Source organism: Leucopleurus acutus (assembly GCF_964270905.1).
Source record: "Leucopleurus acutus genome assembly, chromosome: 2".
NCBI classification, from domain to species: domain Eukaryota; kingdom Metazoa; phylum Chordata; class Mammalia; order Artiodactyla; family Delphinidae; genus Leucopleurus; species Leucopleurus acutus.
The window spans coordinates 61,117,443-61,130,255 of NC_139143.1; the positions used below are offsets into that span (position 1 = coordinate 61,117,443).

At 39.7% G+C, this 12,813-nt stretch overlaps 1 protein-coding gene across 1 annotated transcript in view; it reads right to left on the bottom strand.

Moving 5' to 3' along the window:
- PAPPA2 (pappalysin 2) overlaps nt 1-12,813 on the bottom strand; it is a gene marked incomplete at both ends in the record, with an annotated part of 281,829 nt that overhangs the window by 163,493 nt on the left and 105,523 nt on the right. The gene's annotated exons all lie outside the window — the stretch shown is intronic.

Below are 12,813 nucleotides of genomic sequence, written 5' to 3' on the forward strand. Positions count from 1 at the left end.
GTGGCATTCAGTCCCTGGTCTTCCCTCGGGCCACAAATACCTTCTGAACCAATCAGCAAGCATGTCTTTAACCTCTGTCTTGGGTGAGTGCTGTATTAAATGCCAGGGATAACATTACAGACAAGGTGACATTATAGAGGGCCAGGATTCTCAGCCCTGGCTGTGCATGAAAATCACTTGTTGAAAAATACAGACGTCCAAATGCCAGCCCCAGTGAAATGAATCCAAACAGTTGAGGATGGGGTACATGCCTCAGTATTTTTTAAAACTTCCCAGGTTGAGAGCCATTGGTCTAAGTGAAAGCACATGCGATTCTCTGAGGACTTGAACAGCTATCTGACCTTCTAGAAGCTCAGTTTTGTTGTCGGTAAAGTGGAGATGAGAGCACTCCTTTTTTTAAAGCATTTGGCACATTGAAGGAGTTTAGTAAATGACAGTTGTACATGCTGCTTCTGATTTTATGACCCCTAATCTCAAGGAGCTAACAACCATTGAGACAAAAGACAAGTCCAACTGAACTACCATGAAATTCTGAATGTCATGGGCACTACAGGAATTTGCTCCACTCTCATTCCTCCCAAATCTCCCTGAGAACACCAAGGGAGGTGCTTCAGAGAAGAGTTCCATCCATTGCATCCAATCTGGGCTTAGATGAAAGACCTAGTGGTATCACTGTATATTACAAAAGAAAAGGCTAAGGATCTCTGAGTGTCCCAACTTCTATCTGTCTAGTTCCCAATCCCTGCCTCTCTCCTCTCCCCATTGAAGACTCTCCTTCTCCACCCCTAAACATTGTCAGGATCAGACCCATCTTCATCTCCAGTACCTGGAACAGGGAATGTCAACAGCTCTGGACCAACCCTCTGGTGTCCAGAGTCATCCTAGCTATATTTCCAGGCTGATCCTGCCCTTGTGTCCCAGATCCAATCCCAGTTCCCCAGACTTGCTTCATTCCTCCTACCTAAGTCCTCCCTGTATCAATAGTCTGCTGAGTATAGCGGGCCCCCCAGAAGAATAGCCCTGCCTTTCTTTTGCCAGATCATATTCAATATGTCCCATTCCTGAACTCTATACAATACCCTATAGACAACTACATACATGGTTTTATGGGCAGGATACAGTCACCAGGGTATCTGGTGCCACACCCATTGGTTTCTGTAATGGGCAGCTCAGTCTGCCTTATTAGGGACTACCTTATTGCAAAGGGCAGTTTCTAAATCCAAGTTCTAGTTTATTCTAGTCTGCCCAGACATGCTGACATTAACCAAGCCATGCTTAGACTTCTCCTGAGATATATTGTCTACTTTCACATCTAAAACAAAGCTAGACCTCATCTTCCTTGTTTATCATTTCTATTTCTTCCAGTAAACATTCAACATTATTTTTTCCTTTTATAAAAATATATTCTGTATAATTTTATACATTTGTGCATCATTATTATGTCAACCTATTAGGTAAAAATTAGTTTGAAAACAGATCTATTTCAAAAACATCCAGGGTGTCCAGTATTTGAATAAATCTGGTAAAATGAGATATTTCCATCTTTCAAGATGCCTTCCACTTCATGGTTACATATCCAGTTTCAGTAATAATTATCATCAAAGTTATACACCATTATGCTCTCAGTTCTCCAACAGCAATATCGACCTTCACATCAATGAGGATTCTAACAGAACACGTTTTTGTTCTCTCCAAATTGCCTATACCCATTTGCCAGAATCAAACTTTGAAAGGCTACAACTTGCCTATAAGTTTTGAGTATCTACGCTGAGTAGTTTTTCCCAAATTGTGTTCATAAACTCTGGTCCTGGGTGATACTTTGCAAAAAAAAAGTAGTATCAGTGGTTAAATATGTTTGAAGAAAGAAAGGTAGCATGCCATACGTTCTCTGGAAGATTCACATTGTACCTGAGAACTGTTTTGTTAAAGGTTCTGAAAAGTCCTGCAGCAATTTTGTTTAATCCTTTGTGCCCCAAATTTATTTGAACACAGAACCTGTTTGGGGTAGAATACTTTTTGACATCTGGAATACTGAATTACTCGGAGCGCAATGCATGAAATACTACCAAAGACCAAAAAGCTTCCCAATCAATAGTTATCTTCTATCCACATTCTTGCCCCTGAGCAAATGTCAAATACCTCCTCATCCTATGGTAAGTCCAAGACAAGTTCTCTTGGGATCTCCTCCAGCAGCAGTGAAAGGAACTAGAGCTGAACAGAAATAAGGTTCCAGGAAGAAGGGCTAGCAAAAGTAGCATGTGTCAAAGACATATGCTGGGAGTGTGGCCTTAGGGCACTCAAAGTGGATATGAGCATGGTCATGATAATAGTAGGCTTCTTATCAACCTCTAGAAGTCTCTGCCTCAAGTCCAAATGAGATTTTTCCAAATCTAAAAATATTCACAGTCTCCTTTCAATAAACCTGGTTATTTATAAGAGGAGGAAAAAGCATAAACATGCAAATCCTCAGCCCTGCCAGCAAATCTCCTCCATATCAAGGACAATTGGCCAGAGTTCTCAACCACAGCACCCTTAACACACATCCCCAAAGCAGGAGAATATAGATTTAACCACAAGGCACTTAAATTTTAACGAAAAGCATAAGCCTTTGAACATATTTACTGACAGTTATACTTTTGATTCCAGGGAGATGATACTTCTAGCCCCAAATCATCTGTATGGAACACCTAGTAATGAGCTTAGTTACTGTATAATTAGAATAGTGCATACTCTCATTCAGGAGTAAGTGCTGTGTACACCAACCTATGTTAAGGAAAAAGGCCAAGACCCTGGACCTCTTACAGTAATTCTGTCCAGTAGACCCCAAGGTTATAGACTAGAACTTAAGGACTTTGAAATGTGGTCCTGACCCTGACTAGCTGTGCGACACTGGCCCTGCTCTTTAACCTTTCCCAGGGTCTCTTCTGTAAAGTGAGGGGGCTACACAGGCTTATGGCTAAGAGTCCTTCCTATTCTCTTCCTGTGCCTCTGAGAGCTAGCATGCAGGACTGAGTGAGACAATCATAAAAACCACGTGGAGAAATTTGTGTTATGGACCGTCACCACCTCGGCTTGGTGAGTTGTGTTCCCAGACTCCCATCTCTCAGTAGCCTGAGAAGGGGAAAGGCTGGGAATGAGCAGCCGGAGACATCTACTCTCTATCTGCTACAGATGGTCAAGTGATCCACTTACTGCCTGTTCATCCTCACACCCTTCCCGCAAGAGTGCACTCTCCTTCCTCTCTCCTGAGCATGGGCGTCCCACCCTGTTCTCAATCCCTCTTTATTGCAGCTAAAACAAACTGGTTAAGTTATTAGGGGAGTGGGTTTTAATCACTCAGAGACACACACACTGATACACCCATATAGGGAAGAAAGACATTAACTTATTTCATGGTTTACTTTATAAAAGTTCTTTCACATTTTGATGAAAATAACACACACACACACACACACACACACACACCCCACACGCTCATGCCAAAGTCTGAGTGAGGCATAAGACTCAAAATCTAAAGAGGAATGTTGGTCAAAATTTAAAAAGAGGAAGGTGAAAACTTTTCATTAAGAAGGAAAAAGAAGAGGGTGTGGAGAAAAGGGAACCATCCTACACTGTTGGTGGGAAGGTAAATTGGTACAGCCACTATGGAGAACAGTATGGAGGTTCCTTAAAAAGCTAAAAATAGAGCTACCATATGATCCTGCAATCTCTCTCCTGGGCATGTATCCAGAAAAAGATAAAAACTCTAATTTGAAAAGATATATGCACTCCAATGTTCATAGCAGCACCCTTTACAATAGCCAAAACATGGAAGCACCCTAAATGTCCACCGAAAGATGAATGGATAAAGAAGATGTGGTACATATGCACAATGGAATATTACTCAGCCATAAAAAAGAATGACATAATAACATCTACAGCAACATGGATGAACCTAGAGATTATCATACTAAGTGAAGTAAGTCAGACAGAGAAAGACAAGTATCATATGATATCACTTATATGTGGAATCTAAGAAAATTATACAAATGAACTTATTTACAAAACAGAAATAGACTCACAGATATAGAAAACAAACTTATGGTTACCAAAGGGTAAAGGTGGGGGAGGGATAAATTAGGAGTATGGGCTTAATGTATACACACTACTATATATAAAATAGGTAAACAATAGGGACCTACTGTATAGCATAGGGGACTATATTCAGTATCTTGTAATAACCTATAATGGAAAAGAATCTGAAAAAGCACTTTGCTGTACACCTGAAATTAACACAACATTGTAAATCATATTTCAATTTTAAAAAAAGAAGGAAGAAGACATGATATATAATAAGCAAAAACCAAGTCCCAAGAGTGGCAACTCCTTCCTGTCCTCTCTGTCACTTGGGTTCAACCTACCCTCACAGGGGAATGAGCAATTCTTTTCCAGGAGGAACGTAATAGAAGTCAGGAGAAGGTAGTACAAAATCCTACCTTCCAGGACTATTTTTAATATTCAAGCAAACCAGCATCATCTTCTGAAGTGGGTACTTATGCCCCACACTTTGCTCCATTTTCGTTACCAACAACATGGGTCACACTCCGAGAGGTTACAAGTGGGTCCTTACACCATTGCACAGAAGCCTCTCTCACACTAAGTGGCCTTTGGAGTGACCAGGGCTCCTTCTTTGGCTGTGGACTCTCACTGGAAATGTATTGATATTTATTTAGGGGGACGTTCTTTAAAAGTGCTAAGGCTATTTCCCGATCTGTTCAATGGAAATAACAGGAGTTCCTACCTCAAAGAGTTGTTATAAAAATTGAAGTATTGACAGTGATGCAGATAAATAAGCATTTAGCTTATTTTTCAGAACAATGTAATTCAAAACGTGTATTAGACTATTTGTCAATATTATTATAGTTACCTAATGCAGCCTGGTCACACACACTCGTTTGCTCCCACCCCTCACTGGCTCCCACCTCACCATCTTCATTCACCAAGAAAGTGAAAGCTAGGGTCTGACCACAAACTGGGCAGACCTCACAAGAGTGATACCAGACATCATCAGGCAAGGTAGACAAATACCCTCACATAAGGAGCTCTGATTTGCCTCTAAGCTGCTCACACTTTATTTCCATGTTATTCTGATCTTAAGACCCAGGGACACCCAGAAGACAGAAATGAATTGGATAGAGTTGCAAATAGACAAGTGCCCATTCTCTTCATAGACAGCATACTGGCATTCAAAAATCATTTGCAGTAGCCTGAAATTAGTGACTGTGAGAGGAAAGGAAATCTTAAGGGATTGGGACAGTAGGCTTACTTCTTCATAGACCTTGCTGGTAGGTTCAAGACCCCTTTTTATGTAGTGTCAATGACCTTTTCCTTCCTACTTCTCTAGTTTTAGAGACTATAATTATCATTTCCTACACTCAAAACCACCGTTCAGGGCTTCCCTGGTGGCGCAGTGGTTGAGAGTCCGCCTGCCGATGCAGGGGACACAGGTTCGTGCCCCGGTCTGGGAAGATCCCACATGCCGCGGAGCGGCTGCGCCCGTGAGCCATGGTCGCTGAGCCTGCGCGTCCGGAGCCTCTGCTCCGCAACGGGAGAGGCCACAGCAGTGAGAGGCCCGCGTACCGCAAAAAAACAAAACAAAACAAAACAAAACATAAAACACTGTTCATTTTTGTCTTTTCTCATCTGGAAGGATAAAATTAAAACATAATTGAGGGATAAATGTGGTGATAGGATGGGAGGGACGGGATTCCCTTTCCTACAGTAGAATTCCTTCCTTTGTGTTCTCTGCTCTCACCTGCCATTTTGAAGGAAAGTAGAAAGACATGTCAATATATGTTTCAACCATACCTTGGCCCTTCAGTCTTCACTCTGAGACACTATTAGACTCTCTCTACTCTCATTCACCTCCCCAACACCTGTCCTACAAGGCTTCCTAGGGACTGACCACCAGACCAAGAGCACCTACTCAGGGGAAATTTTGAAGTAATAGTGTGAATTGAGGGGCAACATTTTGGAAATACTAACATTTCACCCAAGTGGTTCCTTGCCTCCCTCCCCCTTACCCTACTGCCAGACTCTCTTGCATACGTTCATTACCTGCATTCATTCATTACCTTACATTACAGAGTGAAAAGCAAGGAAAGAAGTCCTTTTCTGGATGTGAGATTTCCAAAACCTATACCATTCCCTGAGAGGACTCCATGGTTTAGCCAGCATGATGGATAAATGGAGGAAAGTAATCCTTGCCTGACATTACCAACACCACCACCACATTTTAGCCTAGAAAAGATTCTCCTAAGCCGGAGGAAAAGAGATAAAAAGGAAATAATGGGAATGTATAGATGGTGGCTGGTCCAGATAAAATGGACTGTAATCCATCTTTTGAGATCCCAGTAAAGGGATAAAGATTCAAGACAGGTGCATGTGATCTGACAACAGGGTTTTTTTTTCCTCATTCCAGTGATGGATTCCTGAGTAAGGAGCCTAGTTCTAAAGAATAATGCTGACCAGTGAGGCTAAGAGGGCAGGGTGATAGAGAGCCTTCCAGAGAATTCCTGAAGGTGAAGGACCCTGTGATAGGAACAAGGGTCATCTTAGGTTACCAGCATCACCTGATGACTAAGGACAAAATGGATCCTTCCATCTATGGCCTTGGCATTTATAAATTAACTCTGCAGTTAGATACAGACCCAGGCAAAAGAAACTCAATTGACTAAGAATAAATCTCTACTACCCAGCAACAGCAGGGCTCAAAATAAGTATAAAGTTCGTTATAGAAGAATAAATAAAAGTTGCATTTCTTGCATACCTGAATGTTGTACTGGAACGTGAACTCACTACATGCCAGTACCACTTACTTGTACATAGAACATAATATGAATGGGGCTTTCTGGATTTAGCAACTGGTGGCCATGTGTGGCGCAGCTGTTGCTTAATGGACTGGCGGGGAGCACAAATACCTTCTTAGGAGAACTTTCAGCCTTGATTATAAGAGACGAACTAAAACACTAAGACAGGGTTGTTGTGTGGTCCAGAGGATGGTGCAGGGGAAGAAAAGAGAGAAGTTGCTGATTAAAAGATTAAATCTCAGTAGCAGACAGCCAAGCTCCCAAAGTGATGCTGTATCCAAGTTCCAACTGGCTTTTCCCAGCTTAAGCACAAGACCGCCAGAGTAGCACGTGGCAAAGAGAATGATTCCCAAAGTCACTTCTATTAAAAACAAAACAAAACAAAAAGGAAACTCAGGCAGCTTGAGGAAAGGACATGAGTTGAAATGACTTTAAAAGAGTTCTGTAAAACTTTTAGGGCTGAATGTTATATGCCCATAAAACAAGGAGGTTCAGAGCTGGTCTGCAGGTGCCTCCATAATTACTTCCAGTTACTGGCTGAGACACACTCCCCCAGTCACACTCTGCAAGGAAGTGACAAAGCTATCAAAATGTGTGGGGCTCCAAGGAAGGAGCACTTTGGAGCAGGGCAAGGGAAGAAAGTGGCAGAGGTGGGCTGACAGACAAAGGGAAAGAAAGAAATGGAAAAGGTTAAAAAAAATCACAAGTGCTTAGAAAATGAAGCAAACTTTTAACAGAACCAGCCCAGGAACCATTCATCTCCAAATCTTATATTGGCTTCTTAGTTTTACAGCCTGTGGTCTCATTAGAAAGAAGTCCTAGTTCGGGACAAGACTGAACAAAGAGAAGAATGTGTAGAGGGTAAAGATTTTGCAAAGTCTGATGTCATTTTTTATCTCCTTTTAAACTCTTTCAGCCACTCCTACCCACAACTGGCAAGCACTCCAGGCTTGCTTTTTTTTTTTTTAACATCTTTATTGGAGTATAATTGCTTTACATTGCTGTGCTAGTTTCTGCTGTGTAACAAAGTGAATCAGCTATACGTATACATATATCCCATATCTCCTCCCTCTTGTGTCTCCCTCCCACCCTCCCTATTTCACCCCTCTAGGTGGTCACAAAACATGGAGCTGATCTCCCTGTGCTATGCGGCTGCTTCCCACAAGCTATATATTTCACATTTGGTAGAGTATATATGTCCACGCCACTCTCTCACTTCATCCCAGCTTACACTTCCCCCTGCCCGTGTCCTCAAGTCCATTCTCTGCATCTGCATCTTTATTCCTGTCCTGCCCCTAGGTTCTTCAGAACCTTTTTCTTTTTTTTTCTTAGATTCCATATATATGTGTTAGCATACGGTATTTGTTTTTCTCTTTCTGACTTACTTCACTCTGTATGACAGACTCAAGGTCCATCCACCTCACTACAAATAACTCAATTTCGTTTCTTTATATGGCTGAGTAAAATTCCATTGTATATATGTACCACACCTTCTTTATCCATTCATCTGTCAGTGGACACTTAGGTTGCTTCCATGTTCTGGCTACTGTAAATAGAGCTGCAATGAACATTGTGGAACATGACTCTATTTGAATTATGGTTTTCTCTGGGTATATGCCCAGTAGTGGGATTGCTGGGATAATGGTAGTTCTATATTTAGCTTTTTAAGGAACCTCCATACTGTTCTCCATAGTGGCTGTATCAATTTACATTCCCATCAACAGTGCAAGAGGGTTCCCTTTTCTCCACACCCTCTCCAGCATTTATAGTTTGTAGATTTTTTGATGATGGTCATTCTGACTGGTGTGAGGTGATACCTCATTGTAGTTTTGATCTGCATTTCTCTAACGATTAGTAATGTTGAGCATCCTTTCATGTGTTTGTTGGCAATCTGTGTATCTTCTTTGGGGCAAATATTTTATCCCATTCTGAGGGATGTCTTTTCATCTCGTTTACGGTTTCCTTTGTTGTGCAAAAGCTTTTAAGTTTCATTAGGTCCCATTTGTTGATTTTTGTTTTTATTTCCATTTCTCTAGGAGGTGGGCCTAAAAGGATCTTGCTGTGATTTAAATCATAGAGTGTTCTGCATATATTTTCCTCTAAGAGTTTTATAGTCTCTGGCCTTACATTTAGGTCTTTAATCCAATTTGAGTTCATTTTTGTGTATGGTGTTAGGGAGTGTTCTAATTTCATTCTTTTACATGTAGCTGTCCAGTTTTCCCAGCACCACTTATTGAAGAGGCTGTCTTTTCTCCATTGTATATTCTTGCCTCCTTTATCAAAGATAAGGTGACCATATGTGCTTGGATTTATCTCTGGGCTTTCTGTCCTGTTCCATTGATCTATATTTCTGTTTTTGTGCCAGTACCATACTGTCTTGATTACTGTAGCTTTGTAGTATAGTCTGACATCAGAGAGCCTGATTCCTCCAGCTGTGTTTTTCTTTCTCAAGATTGCTCCGGCTATTTGGGGTCTTATGTGTTTCCATACAAATTCTGAAATTTTTTGTTCTTGTTCTATGAAAAATGCCATTGGTAGATTGATAGGGATTGCGCTGAATCTGTAGATTGCTTTGGGTATTATAGTCATTTTCACAATGTTGATTCTTCCAATCCAAGAACACAGTATATCTCTCCATCTGTTTGTATCATCTTTACTTTCTTGCATCAGTGTCTTATAGTTTTCTGCATACAGGTATTCTGTCTCCTTAGTTAGGTTTATTCCTAGGTATTTTATTCTTTTTGTTGCAATGGTAAATGGGAGTGTTTCCTTAATTTCTCTTTCAGATTTTTCATCATTAGTGTATATGAATGCAAGACATTTCTGTGCATTAATTTTGTATCCTGCAACTTTCCCCAATGCACTGATTAGCTCTAGTAGTTTTCTGGTAGCATCTTTAGGATTCTGTATGTATAGTATTGTGTCATCTGCAAACAGTGAGAGTTGTATTTCTTCTTTTCCGATTTGGATTCATGTTATTTCTTTTTCTTCTCTGATTGCTGTGGCTAAAGCTTCCAAAACTGTGTTGAATAATAGTGGTGAGAGAGGGCCACCTTGCCTTGTTCCTAATCTTAGTGGAAATGGTTTCAGTTTTTCACCATTGAGAATGATGTTGGCTGTGGGACTGTCATAAATGGCCTTTATTATGTTGAGGTAAGTTCCCTCTATGCCTACTTTGTGGAGGCATTTTATCATCAATGGATGTTGAATTTTGTCAAAAGCTTTTTCTGCATCTATTGAGGTGATCATATGGTTTTCTCCTTCAATTTGTTAATGTGGTTTATCACATTGATTGATTTGCGTATATTGAAGAGTCCTTGCATTCCTGGGATAAACTGCATTTGATCATGGTGTATGATCCTTTTAATGTGTTGTTGGATTCTGTTTGCTAGTATTTTGTTGAGGATTTTTGCATCTATGTTCATCAGTGATATTGGCCTGTAGTTTTATTTCTTTGTGACAGCTTTCTCTGGTCTTGGTATCAGGTTGATGGTGGCCTCATAGAATGAGTTTGCGAATGTTCCACCCTCTGCTGTAGTTTGGAAGAGTGTGAGAAGGATAGGTGTTAGCTGTTTTCTAAATGTTTGATAGAATTCACCTGTCAATATATCTGGTCCTGGGCTTTTGTTTGTTGGAAGATTTTTAATCACTGTCTCAATTTAAGTGCTTGTGATTGGTCTGTTTATATTTTCTAATTCTTCCTGCTTCAGTCTCGGAAGGTTGTGCTTTTCTAAGAATTTGCCTATTTCTTCCAGGTTGTCCATTTTATTGGCATATAATTGCTTGTAGTAATCCCTCATGATTCTTTGTATTTCTGCAGGGTCAGCTGTTACTTCTCCTTTATCTTTTCTAATTCTATTGATTTGAGTCTTCTCCCTTTTTTTTTCTTGATGAGTCTGGCTAATGGTTTATCAATTTTGTTTCTCTTCTCAAAGAGCCAGCTTTTAGTTTTATTGATCTTTGCTATCGTTTCCTTCATTTCTTTTTCATTTATTTCTGATCTGATCTTTATGATTTCTTTTCTTCTGCAAAATTTGTGGTTCTTTTTGTTCTTCTTTTTCTAATTGCTTTAGTTGTAAGGTTAGGTTGTTTATCTGAGATTTTTCTTGTTTCTTGAGGTAGGATTGTATTGCTCTAAACTCCCCTCTTAGAAATGCTTTTGCTGCATCGCATAAATTTTGCGTTGTCGTTTTTTCATTGTCGTTTGTTTCTAGGTATTTTTTGATTTCCTCTTTGATTTCTTCAGTGATCTCTTGGTTATTTAGTAGTGTGTTGCTTAGCCTCCATGTATTTGTATTTTTTACAGAGTTTTTCTGTAATCGATATCTAGTCTCATAGTGTTGTGGTCGGAAAAGATACTTGATACGATTTCAATTTTCTTAAATTTACCGAGGCTTGATTTGTGACCCAAGACATGATCTATCCTGGAGAATGTTCCATAGCACTTGAGAAGAAAGTGTATTCTGTTGTTTTTGGATGGAATGTCCTATAAATATCAATTAAGTCCATCTTGTTTAATGTGTCATTTAAAGCTTGTGTTTCCTTGTTTATTTTCATTTTGGATGATCTGTCCATTGATGAAAGTGGAGTGTTAAAGTCCCCCACTATGACTGTTTTACTGTCGATTTCCCCTTTTATGGCTGTTAGCATTTGCCTTATGTATTGAGTGCTCCTATGTTGGGTGCATAAATATTTATAATCATTATATCTTCTTCTTGGATTGATCCCTTAATCAATCCAAGATTGATCATTATGTCGTGTCCTTCTTTCTCTCTTGGAATAGTCTTTATTTTAAAGTCTATTTTTTGATGTTAGAATTGGCACTCCATCTTTCTTTTGATTTCCATTTGCATGGAATATCTTTTTCCATCCCCTCACTTTCAGTCTGTATGTGTCCCTAGGTCTGAAGTGGGTCTCTTGTAGACAGCATATATACAGGTTGCGCTTTTGTATCCATTCAGCCAGTCTATGTCTTTTGGTTGGAGCATTTAATCCATTTACATTTAAGGTAGTTATCCTTTATGTATGTTCCTATTACCATTTTCTTAACTGTTTCAGGCTTGTTATTATAGGTCTTTTCCTACTCTTGTGTTTCCTGCATAGAGAAGTTCCTTTAGCATTTGTTGTAAAGCTGGTTTGGTGGTACTGAATTCTCTTAGCTTTTGCTTGTCTGTAAAGGTTTTAATCTCTCTGTCGAATCTGAATGAGTTCCTTGCTGAGTAGAGTAACCTTTGTTGTAGGTTTTTCCCTTTCATCACTTTAAATATGTCCTACCATTTCCATCTGGCTTGCAGATTTTCTGCTGAAAGATCAGCTGTTAACCTTATGGGGATTCCCTTGTATGCTATTTGTTGCTTTCCCTTGCTGCTTTTAATATTTTTTCTTTGAATTTAATTTTTCATAGTTTGATTAATATGTGTCTTGGCGTGTTTCTCCTTGAATTAATCCTGTATGGGACTCTCTGTGCTTTCTGGACTTGATTGACTATTTCCTTTCCCATATGAAGGAAGTTTTCAACTATAATCTCTTCAAATACTGTCTCAGTCCCTTTCTTTTTCTCTTATTCTGGGACCCCTATAACTCGAATGTTGGTTCGTTTAATGTTGTCCCAGAAGTCTCTGAGACTGTCCTCAATTCTTTTCATTCTTTTTCTCTTTATTCTGCTCTGCAGTAGTTATTTCCACTATTTTATCTTCCAGGTCACTTATCCGTTCCTCTGCCTCAGTTATTCTGCTATTGATCCCTTGTAGAGTATTTTTAATTTCATTTATTGTGTTGTTCATCATTGCTTGGTTCCTGTTTAGTTCTTCTAGGTCCTTGTTAAATGTTTCTTGCATTTTCTCCATTCCATTTCCAAGATTTTGGATCATCTTTACTATCATTACTCTGAATTCTTTTTCAGGTAAACTGCCTATTTCCTCTTCATTTGTTTGGTCTGGTGGGTTTTTTCATCTGCTGTGTATTT